Source organism: Xyrauchen texanus, chromosome 37, assembly GCF_025860055.1.
Source record: "Xyrauchen texanus isolate HMW12.3.18 chromosome 37, RBS_HiC_50CHRs, whole genome shotgun sequence".
NCBI classification, from domain to species: Eukaryota; Metazoa; Chordata; class Actinopteri; order Cypriniformes; family Catostomidae; genus Xyrauchen; species Xyrauchen texanus.
The window spans coordinates 14,499,078-14,515,282 of NC_068312.1; the positions used below are offsets into that span (position 1 = coordinate 14,499,078).

General features: G+C 48.4%; 1 pseudogene; it reads right to left on the reverse strand.

Annotated features, from left to right (window-relative positions):
- The window catches only part of LOC127631281 (glycerol-3-phosphate acyltransferase 2, mitochondrial-like), a 55,418-nt pseudogene that overhangs the window by 27,181 nt on the left and 12,032 nt on the right, over positions 1-16,205 (reverse strand).

Below are 16,205 nucleotides of genomic sequence, written 5' to 3' on the forward strand. Positions count from 1 at the left end.
CGGGTTGCGGAAGATCCAAGTGGCCTACCACCTGCTGTCGTAGACACGATCAACAAAGCCAGAGCTCCCTCTACCAGGCAGCTTTATGCCCCGAAATGGCAAGGGGGAAGCACCACCTGATTATCAGGTTCCTTAGAGGTGCCCGGAGACTGAACCCTCCCAGGCCATGCCTGTTCCCCTCATGGGATCTCTCTGTGGTTCTTTTGGGTCTTCAGAGACACCCCTTTCAAGCCCCTCTGCTAGAGTCAGTCGAGCTTAGAGCCCTCTCCTTGAAGACGGACCTCCTGATTGCGCTCGCTTCCATCAAGAGGGTTGGGGACCTGCGAGCGTTCTCTGTCAGCGACACTTGCCTGGAGTCCGGTCCTGCAGATGCTCACGTCATCCTAAGACCCCGACCAGGCTACGTGCCCAAGGTTCCCCCTCAGAGGTAGTGAACCTGCAAGCAAAGCAGACCCAGCCTTATCGTTGCTGTGTCCGGTGCGTGCTTTGCGTACTATGCGGACCACACGCAGAGCTTTAGATGTTCTGAGCAGCTCTTGTCTGCTTTTTTGGATAGCGGAAAGGGAACGCTGTCTCCAAACAGAGGCTAGCCCACTGGGTCGTCGACACCATCATTTTGGCCTATCACACCCAGGCCTTGCCCGCCCCCTTGCGGGTTCGAGCACACTCGACGAGAAGTGAGCACTGGCCAACGGCACCTCCCTAGCAGACATATGCAGAGTGGGCAACACCCAATCCCTTTACGAGATTTTACAATCTCAGAGTTGAGTCGGTTTCGTCCCGTGTTTTTCTCAGGTCCGAGCCAGTAGAATTCGGTAACGCGCTGACAAACTGGTGGACCGTTGCACCTAGCACCCTTTACCTCCGTTGAGGTAAAACCATGTGCTTTTTCTCCCAAGTGATCCCACTCACTCTGCTCCTGTATGACTCCTCCCTAGCCCTCTGGGTCCACAATTCAGTGGAGGAATTCGCCGACCCAATCCACTGCAGGTACTCAAATCCACCCTGTACTGGAATAGGTGCTCCACAGGTCAGGGCTCCTACATGGACTTCCCCCCGTGTGTATTTTCTGCGGTACGGTCCCCTTACGAGCCGACCCGCGTCTCCTTTGGGCAGTTACCACTGCCCCTCGGTCGCCGTGTCTGTAGCAACTCCTCCCTCCAAAGAGGTGGGATCTACCACCGTGACACTTCTATGCGAGAAACATAGAGAGAAAAGAGGCCCGGCTAGGCTCGGCCCGTTTCCAGGTTGGCAAGAGTAGCCTTGTTCCCCTGTCTAGGGTAACTATAAGGATTCCGACAACTTTATGGGGCATTGGGGGAAGGGTACGTGCAGTCTGATACAGCTGGTCATTTTGGCACGTCAAGTACCTGCCCCCTATTGTGTTAGCAGTACACGTACATGGCTCAGCGCATGGTGTGATTTAAATTGGACCCCTAGTGTCGCTTCTTCGACACAACGTGTTGTGGCCGGCCATTTCAGACAGAAAAATCCTGAATGAAACGGACGCATTTCCCCGCCTTTATACCCGTATGTCCAGGGGCGGGACATGCAAATTCTGTCTGCCAACTTCTCATTGGCCTTTTTTCATAGTTCAGAGGTATATTCGGCACTCAAGAGAGACCCCTAGTGTCACTTCTTCGACACAACGTCTCGTTCCCTCCGTCAGGGAACAGAGGTTACATCCGTAACCTAGACGTTTTCTATGCTACATTCTCAAAAGCATACATTTTTATGAGCAAATATTAACACGTCAACATGGTCCAGTGAAAGACTGGACCTCACTGAGGTGGCTATCCTGCGCTTGAAAGAAGGAAAATAACTTACAAGCATGCACAGATTTAAAGAATACTGAAATGTGAAAACATCCATAGGGACTTTCAAGCCATTCACTTCCTGCACCACCACCACTGTGATTTCATAGCTAATTTGTCGAGTTTGCTTGTCTAGTGAGAGGACATTTTTCTGCAAGAGAAGGAAAAAGTACACGCAGCCTGAGGTGAAATTAAACTTTGTATCTTCTCCAGATATCTTCTTTTATATATATATAATATTTGTATTATTAATTATATTTAAAATGTGTAACATTAATATGACAGTAAATGTAATGTAAATGTTGAACAGTTTAATGGGGAAAAATATTTTCAGACGAATAATTTCAGTGTCGACTAGCAGCATCAGAATCGTTTAGTCGACTAGCCTCGCACATCTCTAGTTCAAATCATTCAATTTAGATGACTTTCTTATTTAATATATAACTGTTGGACATGATATGAATAAACAAAAAAATATTAATTTAATTAAATACACAGGAATCAATACAATATAATGACAAAAATAATCGTGATTTATGATTGTCATTGTACAGAAAAGAGCAGTGTCCGTGTTCTTAAAATATCTCCTTTTGTTTATCCAAGGAAGACAGTCATATGGATTTGGAATTCCAGACCTTTGAACATCATGAGGGGAAGTCTGTGATAGAATTTTCATTTTGAAATTAACTATTTCTTTAACTCTGTCTCCTACACGAAAATCTCTCCCAAATCCATCCTGAGAAGTGTGATAAGCTCATGTGCAAATTCCAGGTTTGACAGATTATTTCCTCTGCACACTTACTCCAGTCAGAGGCTCCACATATGCAGTAACTACTCAAAGCCCCTTAATATGAACACATATCAGACCTTCTTGCTATCAAGATGCTGCAGATTATGCCACATCCTGTTTCGAGATTTACAAGACTGAGAAACCGGCTTGCAATCACAATATCCAATTTTTTGTAAAGGTAAAATTGCTCATAAGACATTCCTCCAAGAGATTCTGAAAATAGTATGATTCTGACAGTAAAACAGGAGGATGAAGACACTTATTATCCTCCTCCAGATATCAGTGAGGCAGAGCAATGGATCATGGTACCTCATCCTAAAACATCTGCAGTCTGCAGGTGCTCCATCGTCATGGGAACTACTGTGTCTATCTAAAAGGGTTACTAATGCAGCCTCACACAGGTGACTATCTTTCCTGAGATGCCCCAGCTTGAACCGGTATCAGTGGGACTCAAAACCAGTGTGATTTCCCACCGAAGACTGTACAAAACATCTTAAACGCAAGCTGTGCTGGACACAGCAGCTCAGCGTCTGAGGCGACATTCTGTTACACTTGTCTTATCATCTGCTGCATCTGAGCAATTCAAGCAGAGAAGCACACTCGGCTTTTGCGGGGGCTTACAGAGGTTATGACTGGAGAATAGAGACTGTCCATCTCTGCTTCCTGCTCTGAGCCCAAATCTTCTGGGAGCAAGATAACACCCAGCCTCTGAAGAATTGCCCTGAGGAAGGAGATCACAGAATGCTGTCAATTAACAGTGACTAATGGCACATTAATTTACATTATTTCTCTAACAAATGAAATAGGAATGTAAATGAGACTTAAAGGGGCCATTTCATACACTTCCGTAGCATTGAAGTCCACTTATAATGTCATTCTCGGTTTTCATTACATGGTTGTAATTTAGTTATTCACAACCATTTTGCACTCATCTCTGTGTCTTTTGGAGTTTAAAAAGGATAGTTCACCACCCAAAAATTACAATTCTGTCATCATTTAAGACTGTATGATTTACTCTTTTCCGTGGAACACAAAGGATATGTTATGTAGAAAGTTAGTGACCAAATAGCCTTCACAATTCACTTAATTTTGCACCCCTTCTTCCCATCTCATTTTGGAACAAAATGAGGGTCAGTAAATGAGCATGGAGTTTACATTTTTTGTGAACTTGTCCTTTAACAGGCTGTGTTTGCTACTGTATGTTTAAGACTTCTTCATTTAAATGACTTCTTATGAATGTCTATCTGAATATGCTAATGTGTTAAAGAGGACTGTCATATGTCAATGGTTCTGATGTCAATACCGTGACTATTTCTGAATGACCCATTTATGTAGCTTAGTTTCCATAAATTGTCTTTTTGGAGTGGGGAAAGAGCTTTGCATTGTGAACATTGTATACTGTTACAGCACATCAAACTCTTATATTAAAAGAGCAACAAAAATTTCCAATAAATTTTTCAAATGTACAATACTGTAAGTTCCTATTAAATAAATGGTGAAATACAATTTTTAATTTGCATTCTTCAAAAACAAATTTGATATTTTTTTATAGCAAATAAAATATAAACATTAAAGTTGCACTTAGTATTTTTATGTTTTGCAGGCCAATACTACAGTGGTCTTGCATTTAATAGTCATTTATAAATAATTAATTGAAAGTGTCTTTTATCAGGGTTAAATGAGATAAAGCGAGTAATATTTGGCACGTCATGTGATCTTAATATGTCAGTCCCACTGAGGAAACCTTGCTCCCTGTAGAATAATACAGCTGTTTTTAGGTGTAATGATTACCCTGTCTTGTCTCTCTGTTGCCCCCTTGTTTTCTATCTTGTCACTTTTCACTTAAGTTTTCACTTTAGTCCCTTATTTAATTCCATAGTCCACCCTGTCTCGTTTCACTGTTGCCCTCTCGTTTTCCATCTTGTTGTCACTTTAGTCCTTTATTTGATTCCACAACCCTCTGTTAGCGTTCGTATTCACTGTTCATTGTTTACACCTGCCCTGGTTAATTTGCCTTTGGTTTCTGTTTATCACCTTGTTACCTTGTTTGAGTTCTGTTCTTTCATTGGCCACCTTTCCCACGTTTGTCTATTTATACCCCGTGTCTTTGTGCTGTCTTTGTCGATCGTTGTTTGATGTCAACCTGGTGTGTGATTCTCCCTCGAATGCCCTCTTTGTTCATCTCGTGTTTAGTTTATACTTTTGTGTTTCCTTTCCCCATCGTGGGCTGTTCCTTTGTGTTTTTCCTGTGCTGTTCATTTAATAAAGTTTGAACTGCGTTTGGATCCGTACCTCCTCGTCTGCCTCATTGCTCAAAGCGTAACAGAACGATCGACCACAATGGATCCAGCAGTTTTTCAGGCAAATTACGATCTGCTCAGCCTGAAGCAAGGGGACCGACCTATTGAAGACCACATTCACGACTTCCTGGCTCTGGCAAACGTCTCTGACTTTCCAAATTACTCTCTCGTGGTCTTCTTCCGAGGCAACCTGAATGATGGGCTGAAGGAGCGGCTGCCACCGGCTACGCCGCGACTGGGCGCTTGGCGCTAATCGTTGAAGAGACCCTACAGATCTGCGGTTCTCATCTAACTGTGGACATCATCGAGGAGAACCCGTAGCGCCTCCCGCAGAATTGACCCTCCATTACGCCCGTGGTTCGTCCTTTCGCGCCGGTCAGCGAGCCAGCGCGGTCCTCCTCGTCTGCCGGAGAAGGAGGAAAGGCGGGCTTCCGCCTCCCGGCCCACGCATATCACGGTGAGCGAGCTAGAGCCACGCATGTCACGGTGGCGAGCTAGAGCCCACGCATGTCACGGTGGCGAGCTAGAGCCCACGCATGTCACGGTGAGCGAGCTAGAGCCCACGCATGTCACGGTGGCGAGCTAGAGCCCCGCATGTCACCGTGAGCGAGCTAGAGCCCGCATGTCACCGTGAGCGAGCTAGAGCCCGCATGTCACCGTGGCGAGCTAGAGCCCACGCATGTCACCGTGGCGAGCTAGAGCCCATGCATGTCACCGTGAGCGAGCCGAATCCTCGCCAACCACGGTAACCCAGCCAGAGCCTGTAGCCTCAGGCGTCAATGAGCCAGTGCCGCAAGCCTCAAACGTCAATGAGCCAGTGCCGTAAGCCTCAAACGTCAAAGAGCCAGTGCCGCAAGCCTCAAACGTCAATGAGCCAGTGCCGCAAGCCTCAAACGTCAATGAGCCAGCGCCTGCAGCCTCGACCGTCAATGAGCCAGCGCCTGCAGCCTCGACCGTCCCTGAGCCAGCGCCTGCAGCCTCGACCGTCCCTGAGCCAGCGCCTGCAGCCTCGACCGTCCCTGAGCCAGCGCCTGCAGCCTCGACCGTCCCTGAGCCAGCGCCTGCAGCCTCGACCGTCCCTGAGCCAGCGCCTGCAGCCTCGACCGTCCCTGAGCCAGCGCCTGCAGCCTCGACCGTCCCTGAGCCAGCGCCTGCAGCCTCGACCGTCCCTGAGCCAGCGCCTGCAGCCTCGACCGTCCCTGAGCCAGCGCCTGCAGCCTCGACCGTCCCTGAGCCAGCGCCTGCAGCCTCGACCGTCCCTGAGCCAGCGCCTGCAGCCTCGACCGTCCCTGAGCCAGCGCCTGCAGCCTCGACCGTCCCTGAGCCAGCGCCTGCAGCCTCGACCGTCCCTGAGCCAGCGCCTGCAGCCTCGACCGTCCCTGAGCCAGCGCCTGCAGCCTCGACCGTCCCTGAGCCAGCGCCTGCAGCCTCGACCGTCCCTGAGCCAGCGCCTGCGGCCCCGATCGTCCAAGAGCCAGTGCCCAAAGCCACGACCATCCCTGAGCAGGTGCCAGTAGCCATGACCGTCCAAGAGCCAGTGCCAGTAGCCTTGACCGTCCAAGAGCCAGTGCCAGTAGCCATGACCGTCCAAGAGCCAGTGCCAGTGCCAATGGCCGTGACCGTCCAAGAGCCAGCGCCTCTCGAGCTTTCCAGAGCTCAGCCATCCGAGTTTCCCGAGCTTTCCAGAGCTCAGCCATCCGAGTTTCCCGAGCTTTCCAGAGCTCAGCCATCCGAGTTTCCCGAGCTTTCCAGAGCTCAGCCATCCGAGTTTCGAGCTTTCCAGAGCTCAGCCATCCGAGTTTCCCGAGCTTTCCAGAGCTCAGCCATCCGAGTTTCCCGAGCTTTCCAGAGCTCCGCCTCCCGAGCTTTCCAGAGCTCCGCCTCCCGAGCTTTCCAGAGCTCCGTCTCTCGAACCTACCAGGGGTCCGTCTCTCGAACCTACCAGGGGTCCGTCTCTCGAACCTACCAGGGCTCCGCCCCCTAAGCCTCCTACGGCTCCACCCCCAGAGCCTCTCGAGCCTTCTGCAACTCCGCCTACGGGGCCTCCTACGGCTCCGCCTCCAGAGCCTCCGATTGCTCCCCCTCTCGATCCACTCAAGCCTCTGACGGTTCCGCCCCCAGAGCCTCTTGAGCCTCCTACAGCTCCGCCTCTCGAGCCTTCCAGGGCTCCGCCCCTCAGAGCCTCTCGAGCCTTCCAGGGCTCCGCCCCTCAAGCCTCTCGGGCCTTCCGGAGCTCCGCCTCTCGGGCCTTCCGGAGCTCCGCCTCTCGAGCCTCCCAGGGTTCCGCCTCTCGAGCCTCCCAGGGCTCCGCCTCTCAAGTCTCTCGAGCCTCCCAGGGCTCCGCCTCTCAAGTCTCTCGAGCCTCCCAGGGCTCCGCCCCTCAAGCCCCTCGAGCCTTCCAGGGCTCCGCCCCTCAAGCCCCTCGAGCCTTCCAGGGCTCCGCCCCTCAAGCCCCTCGAGCCTTCCAGGGCTCCGCCCCTCAAGCCTCTCGAGCCTTCCAGGGCTCTGCCTCTCGAGCCTTCCAGGGCTCCGCCCCTCAAGCCTCTCGAGCCTTCCAGGGCTCCGCCTCTCAAGCCTCTCGAGCTTCCCAGGGCTCTACCCTTCAAGCCTCTCGAGCCATCCACGGCTCTGCCTTCCGAGCCTCCTACGGCTCCGCCTCCAGAGCCTCCAGCGGCTCAGTCTCCTGAGCCTTCCTTGGCCCCGTCTCCTGTGCCTTCCTCAGCTCCGTCCCCGGAGCCTTCCAGGCCTCCGCCTCAAGAACTGTCTCTGGCCACCGCCCTCAGCTCCGCCTCCTGAGCCTCTAGAGCCTCCCTCTGCTCCGCCTCCTGAGCTTTCCAGGGCTTCGCCCCCCGAGCCACCTACGGCTCCGCCTCCAGAGCCTCCAGAGCCTTCTAGGGCTCCGCCTCTAGAACCTCCTTCGGCTCCGCCTCCTGAGCCTCCCTCAGCTCCGCCTTCTGAGCCTTCTACGCCATCGCCTCCCCCGGCTCCACCTCCCGAGCCTCCCTCGGCTCCCCCTCCAGCCTTCCACGGCGCTGCCTCCCAAGCCTTCTACGGCTCTGCCCACAGGGTACACCATGGCTCTGCCTGCCTCTGCTCCGCCCCCAGGGTCTCCTGCGGCCCTGCCTATGCCTCCTCTTGGCGCCGCCACCCAAGTCTTCGACTGCCCCGCCTCAGAGGTCCTCCTTGGCTCCGCCTCACGCGGCTCCGCCAGCTCCCCAGTGGCCACACCTCCCAGGTCCCCTGAACCGGCCATTGGCCCACGACCACCTCCCAGGCCACGAAGCTGGCCTCTGTCCTGTGGCCTCCTCCCAGGCCTCCTGACCCGGTCCCTGTCTTGTGGCCTCCTCCCAGGGCTTCTGATCCTGTTCCCGTCCTGTGGCCTCCACCCAGGCCTCCTGCCCCTGTTCCTGTCCTGAGTCCTCTTCCCTGGCCTCCTGACCCAGTCCCTGCCCAGTGGCCTCCTCCCAGGCCCCCGACCCGGTCCCTGTCCTTGCCAAGTGGCCAGCTCCGGGCCATCTAAACCGGCCTCTGTTCTGCGGCCACCTGACCCTGGTCCCTTGACACACCCCCATAGACTGCTTGCCTGCCCTCTCGGCCTCCATGGTCTATCTATCTACCCTCTCCACCTCCCTGGACTGCCCTAATGGCCCCGTGGACTTCCTGCCTGCCCAGTGTACCCCCCTGGTCCGCCCATGTGCCCACTTGTCTCTGTCTGTTTGCCCCTGGTGCCCTCATTTTGGTTTTTCTTTGTGGGTCTTTTTAGTCTTTTGTTGTTTTGATCGTCTGGAATCCGATCCTTTAGGGGAGGCTATGTAATGATTACCCTGTCTTGTCTCTCTGTTGCCCCCTTGTTTTCTATCTTGTCACTTTTCACTTAAGTTTTCACTTTAGTCCCTTATTTAATTCCATAGTCCACCCTGTCTCGTTTCACTGTTGCCCTCTCGTTTTCCATCTTGTTGTCACTTTAGTCCTTTATTTGATTCCACAACCCTCTGTTAGCGTTCGTATTCACTGTTCATTGTTTACACCTGCCCTGGTTAATTTGCCTTTGGTTTCTGTTTATCACCTTGTTACCTTGTTTGAGTTCTGTTCTTTCATTGGCCACCTTTCCCACGTTTGTCTATTTATACCCCGTGTCTTTGTGCTGTCTTTGTCGATCGTTGTTTGATGTCAACCTGGTGTGTGATTCTCCCTCGAATGCCCTCTTTGTTCATCTCGTGTTTAGTTTATACTTTTGTGTTTCCTTTCCCCATCGTGGGCTGTTCCTTTGTGTTTTTCCTGTGCTGTTCATTTAATAAAGTTTGAACTGCGTTTGGATCCGTACCTCCTCGTCTGCCTCATTGCTCAATCGTAACATTAGGCCACTGATGTGACTAGTCATCATCTCAATTTAAAATATACAATTCAATTCTGTGTGTAAATCCTTTTTAACTAGGAAACATATTGAGTGTACCTATATATATATATATATACACACACACATTATGATTAAATTTGTATTCATGTGCGTTGTTTCCATTGGCAAATGATCATACAAGATTAAACCATGAGCTTGATGCATATCATAAATACATTAACAATTACTGTCACAGATATGTACAAACAGCTATTAAGTAATTATTGTTATAACCTTACCCTTGCATTGGAGGTGAATCCAAGTATTCCATGACCTAAATGGGGAAATTATCTGAGCAACAATATGCACTCTTTTTAACTTCACCAGTATGCTTGACATCCAAAGAGATACAATGTTAAAGTAAACTGGTAGAATGTGAACTAGGACATGAACTGTAACTGTGGACGTATTTAGTAATAGGGCTGGGTGATATAGCTAAATAAATATGTCACATTTTTTTAAGGTTTTTATATCTCATTATTTAAAAAGGGTGTTTTCCTCCAATCAGAGGAATCATCCTTTCAACCAAACAGCCATTTTAACCAATTAGATTCAAAATGTTTAATACAAGATGTAAAATAAAGGGGAAAATATAGTCAAGACATGTTTTCCACACTGTTTTTCATTAAATAAATAAAAAAAATATAATTCATCATTTTAATTTACATGCACCAATGCAACAGTAAACAGCAATATAAACAGACATTTATATTTCTTAAAACACCGAAATGGACTGTTTGAACTGATTAAAGGTACACTCAGTAATATTTTCGGTAATGCAGTGCTGACCTAGCGGCATAGATGCCATAGACCATTTACATTTGAGAAATGCGCTATACGCTGTCAGCTACAATGAATTTAAATTGTCCAATAGCGGAATTATCGAGGATTCTCAAAGATTGACATGACTAGAGTTTTATCTCATATGTGTGTACATCATGTAATTTAAAAAAATTACTATTCTTTCTGTTGTTTAGCAATTAGTATTTTTTTTTAATAAATAAAACAAATCGCTGAGTGCACCTAAAAAGAGAGACTCCCAGAATCTTTACACTCACATACTCACGAGTCATAAGAGGAGGAGAGGGTCATGAAAGTCTAGGTACACACTCTATAGGACACTAATGGCAAATTTGCAACCTCAATATTGCTCAATTTCAATTTCCCAGTAAAATCATTGCAAATATAGAGTGAATTTTCGATATATCATCCAACCCTGTACAGTAACAACCCAAAACAGGTTTCTAAGCAAACTATGTATCTGCACCGGCTATAGAGTGTGCTATTTTGGAGTTTAACGTGTACATGTATTTACCTTAGCCAGGTTTGTCGGACCTGGGCTGGATAGAGAGTATAGGGAACCCTCAAGTTGTGTCAGAACAGAATAAGACAAATGAAAGCGTGATCGATACCGCTTTGACGCACACACACATGCACCAGTGGAGCTTTCTGCAACATACGCATATGAAATTAAAGGACACTTCAGTGCAGGGAGAAATACAGTTCAGTGTTAAGTGCACACTTGAAAATGAACCCGTAAATTAACTGTTTTTTACTTCGAGAATGGCTCCTACACTACAGAGTGTGTCTCTAGACACTTTGTACAAAATGTGCTAATATCCCTGAACTTCTGAGATCAATTACATTCTCTGGTGCCTCTCTATTACACATAGAGCACATTCAGAACCAGCAGCACAGTTGTGTCAGCGGCCACATTATGGTAAAAACAATATTTACCATTTTGACTCTGAGAAAATTTCAACCCAAAAAACTGATTGTAAATTATGTATACTTGCACTCCTGAGTCTATTCTGCAATAAATACAAAACAAAATAGTAAATGATGTGAGGTTTGTGCTTAAAAGTGAAAAAATAAATTAATATCTGGAAATAAGACAAAATACTGTAATATTAGAGATTAGTAGGCAACCTGTATTGTTTTTTGGCTGATGGCAATACCGATATCAAGAGATCAAGGTGGCTGATGGGCAATATAAAGCTGATCTATTCATACAAAATTACTGAATTTTAACCAATGAAAATATCTAAAAACAGAATTGTCCATTATCCATTCACAAATCTGTCATTAGATTTCCATACTCGCACAATCGGGTACAGTTATCAGCCAAAGCAGATACTGTGATCTCAAAATGGCCACATTTTGGCTAAATAATCGTACTAGCTCATCCTGTAAGTGGTTCACCATTATTCAAGATCCATTCTCTGAAAAAAAGAGAATGACTTATTATCTTATCCAACTTAGCTTCTCAGTTACATTAATCTTGTTTTAAGGGTGTTTAGATATTTCACTGGAGACAAAGGCAAAGATACTAATCAAAAATAGGATTGTTTTTTGCAGTGTACCTGAACTACTTCAACATTATTTAGATTGCATGGTACAGGATTCCATCAGTGTACAATGTGTTCAGCTGTGGTTCAGGTGGGCGGCAAGTTTCTGAACTGCAGGTGAGCTCAATATTTTCTGGAGTGATGCATAACATGGTTTTAAAATCAGACAGCATATTAAATGTACTTATGCCATCTGTAAATCTGTTCTCTGATGTTTTGTATAATGATTCCACTTGCCCTAAATGGATGAATCACACACAACCCAAATGGTACAAAAAGCCAGAGTGTGCTTTAATAGCCATATAAAGGGTTGTGTGTGACCAAAAGCCTGGGGTGAAAAATCTGACTGCAATCAAAATAAATGTGTAAACAGGATAGATGAAAGAAAGGGATGAGAGAGAGAGAGAGAGAGAGAGAGAGAGAGAGAGACAGACATGAAAAGACCATTCTGAAATAGAGAGCAGCCTTCATGCATTCAGCTTCATGTGTTTAATTCACAACATTCTAGAGCAAAATCGAGAATAATTGAGTTTGTGTCAGAGAAGCACTGCAATTGTTAAAAAAGTAAGATCATGGGAAGAAACAGTGGTAAAAGAAGAAAGGCAGCAAAGGCAAATAACATATATGAAGAATGAAGGCAATAAATGCATAAATAATGGGATGCCTACAGGGTGAATAAGTGATGTGATAGAAAGATTTGAAGGAATGAGGAAGGTGGTATAGAGAGTGATAGGAGTGAAAGGTTTATGTTTTGTGTTTGTGTTACCAGTCTTCTGGCACGGTATAAAGCTGCCAGGTGGTTGAGGTTAACATGTACACTACCGGACATTAAACTCAAGAACTTCAGCAAAACCCAACTCACCAGTCTGAGAGACAAAAATCTATTTGTATGTGGGCAGTGTCTTGCAGTGTAACATGCCACACTTCATATAAAACTTTTTTAGACAACATTTCCTAATTCTTGTATAATTATTATACATGGATATTTCATAAAATGTTATATTCATTGAGAGAATACATGGAATACTTGTATTTTTTAGTGGACTGAGAGAAAAAAAGGTTGAAAGTGAATAAGAAAAAAGAGAATAATTTAAAAAGTTATGTTAGGGAACCTGTTAGGATTCCTAAAATATACACTTTCTCTTATACAAGGGTACTTGAAAAATAAAACAGAAATGAACTTAGGTTAAAATTGATAAGGGAAATTGTATATTTAAGGCGCTATTACAAGGTGAAAACCTCACCTTTTAGCTTTATTGCAGTTTACTTATTAAGTTTTATTTTAAAAGTGCAAACACCGTATTTCATGCAGTGTATCAATTAAGGTCTTAAAAATACCATGCATACTAATGAATAATCAATAATCAAATAGCTTTATATAGAAGTATAGGATGTCAAACTGCAGGACACTGCTGTCACTTTTTACATGTTATATCAATCACCGCCGGCTTGATCACGAGTTTGCGATCTTATTCAGGGCTCGCAAACTGGATGAGCTCTGGACTACAGAATCGGAGAGCGAGCTACGTCGCAGCAGCCCGACGCGGAGATGACAGCCATGCTTGCCCAGGCCGCTGCGAGTGTCGGGCTGGAGTGGCCACCTGAACCCTCGCAGCTTGATGATTGGTTGCAGGCTCACCCCTGTCCCTTTCTTACCAGAGATGCATGAGGAGCTCACGAGGTCATGACAGGCTCCTTTTACTGCCCGGACAAGATCTCTGAGCTCCTCTGCTCTCAATACCCTCGACGGTGGGGCTGCCAGGGGGTACTCAGCGATTCCCCAGGTGGATAAGGCGGTTACAGTGCACCTGTGCCCGCAAGGTACCGCTACCTGGCGGAGCTGCCCGAGACTTCCTTCCAATGCCTATAGGATCACGTCGTCACTGCCGACTAAGGCCTAAAGTCTCTGCCTCAAGTGCACCAAAGCCAACTGCACGAAGGTAGTGCTGAACCAGGATTGTTACAGAAGCTGCACTCAGTGTCCTCCGGGCGATGAAGGTCACAGCGCGGACTCTCGAGGCAGGCGATGTCCACCTTGGTGATCCAGGAGCACCACCTTTGGCTCAACTTGGTCGAGATGAGGGAGGCTGACAAGGCACGGTTCCTATTTTCCCAGGTTAGCCTATTGAGTGACACCGTCAAGGACTTTTCCCAGCAGTTCTCGGCGGTTAAGACGGAGGCTCTCCAGCATATCCTGCCCCGGCATGGATCGAGATCCCGCACCCTGTCTGCTCGTTGCCAAGTGTGTCTCCCTGTGGTAACGACACCTGCTCCACCGCAGCCCACCCCAGCAGGTCGGCCTCGGTGAAGAGCCGCCCGTAGGAAGCAGACGCCCCCCCCATCTCATGGCCTGTCGCCAAGAACCCAAGAAAGGCTTTGAAGCACCCCTGAGACGGGCGACCCAGGGACATGGAGACCCACTACAGGCCTGGAGCTGGTGATAAGACCACTCCATCCCCCGTTGAAGGCAGAGAAGAGAATCCTTTGTTGTCATTTCTTCAGATTTTTTCAAAATGCTGCACATTTTCAGAAAAAGAGTGGTTTCCTCACTCCCTGGGTCACATATCCGGTGTTCACGGCCATAGTTATCACGACCACCGGACACTGCGCTTTTACAGCAGTATAGCCGGAGTTCACGGGAATCATTATCACGACCGCCGGACACCGCATTTTTAAGACAGGTACGGCGCTGCGGAGGCAGGTCCCCTGCGCGCCCAGCTGTGGCACAAACCCACCAATGCCAAGGCAGTTGTAATGGACAACGAGGACGGGTTCCCTCCTCCCCTGTTGCTGACTGGTCCTATGGTGGGTACTCAGAGCCAGGTAAGTGCTTCGATGTCCCTAGACTCAGCATGGCCACGAGCTTGGGGTTCAAGCCCCCTCGACATGGCACCTCCTAATCTGCCCCGTCATGATGCCCCACCAGTCGGTACGTCCGACTCTATTGTTCCTTTGGTCCCCATCGTCTGGAGCTTGGGGGCATGGCTTGCGATCTCCAAACCGTCGTGATGGCTGACCAAGACTGTCTAAATTGGCAGAGAATGTTGAATCTCTGTGGTCCTGCGGGGCGTATGGGGAGCACCGTTTGAGCCCCTGGATTCAGTTGAGCTAAAGGCTTTAATACTGCCCTCCTGACGATACTCACGTCCATCAAGGGGGTAGGGGACCTGCAAGCATTCTCGGTCAAGGACACGTGCCTGGAGTTTGGTCTGGAATACTCTCATGAGGTCCTGAGTCCCCGACCGGGCTATGAGCCCAAGGTTCCCAAGACCCCGTTTAGGGATCAGGTGGTGAATCTGCAAGCACTGCACCAGGAGGAGGCAGACCCAGCCTTATCGTTGCTGTGTCCGGTGCGTGCTTTAAGCATCTATTTGGGTCACACGCAGAGCTTTAGATACTCTGAACAGCTCTTTGTCTGTTTTGTAGGACAGCGGAAAGAGAGCGTTGTCTCCAAACAGAGGATCGCCCACTGAGTTACCAATGATATCGCTTTGGCATTTCATGCCTAGGATATGCCGCCCCCCTTGGGGCTATGAGCACACTCTACCAAGAGTGTCGTGGCCTCCTAGGCTCTGACCGATGGCACCTCTTTAGCAGACATCTGCAGAGCAGCAGGCTGGGCAACACCCAACACCTTCGAAAGGTTCGGGTTGAGCCGGTTTCATCCTGTGTGTTGTCATTTACGAACAGGTAAGTTTGCGGGACAACTGGCTGGGTGTACCACTTGCGCATAGTGCCCTCTCCCTCCTGGAGGAGGAGACGTGTGCTTTTACCCCACAGACATGTTCACAAAGTTGTGGACCCTGGATGTCCTTCCTAAGCCCTGAGGCAGGCGAGATTGCAGAGGAACTCGATGTCGGCCTAGTAAGTGTGTTGAATAGGCCCTGTACTGGGGTAGGTGCTCCACATGAGCTGTGTGATGTATCTTCCAGAAGACGTTAAGCCTGTGTCTACCTTGGGCAGAGTTCCCTCTGCCACCGGTCACCGTTTGCAGAGCTCCTCCCCTCTGGGTAGGACCTACCACGGGGAATTCTCCATGTGAAACACTGCCGACAAAGCTCGGTAAGTCCATGTGATGTATTTCCACAAAATTACCTCCCCTTCGGATAGGGTGTGGTCTCGGGCACTTGCACTCTTTTTTGGGGGCCAAAAAAACAACAACAAAAAAAGAATGGGGCAGCCTGCAGTCAACTTGTCCCCAAGATGTGGGGGACCGTAAAATGCTCATAGATGCGTTTGGAGAGGTTACTTGATGGCCGGGTGTGCTGGCTACGAGGCATGCAACAGCTTGCAACATCAGTCAACATAACGCAGCTCAGCAAGTCGTGGCATTTCATATAGGGACCCTAGAGTCACTACATCGACGCATCGTTGAGTGAGTGACAGACACAGATAGGGACCGTCTCGGTTACTCTCGTAACCTCTGTTCCCTGATGGAGGGAACGAGACGTTGTGTCCCTCCTGCCACAACACTGAACTACCTGATTAAATGGCCGGGACCTTGTCTCGGCTCCTCAGCACAAAACCTGAATGAGTGATTGCGAGCCAGCTCCTTTT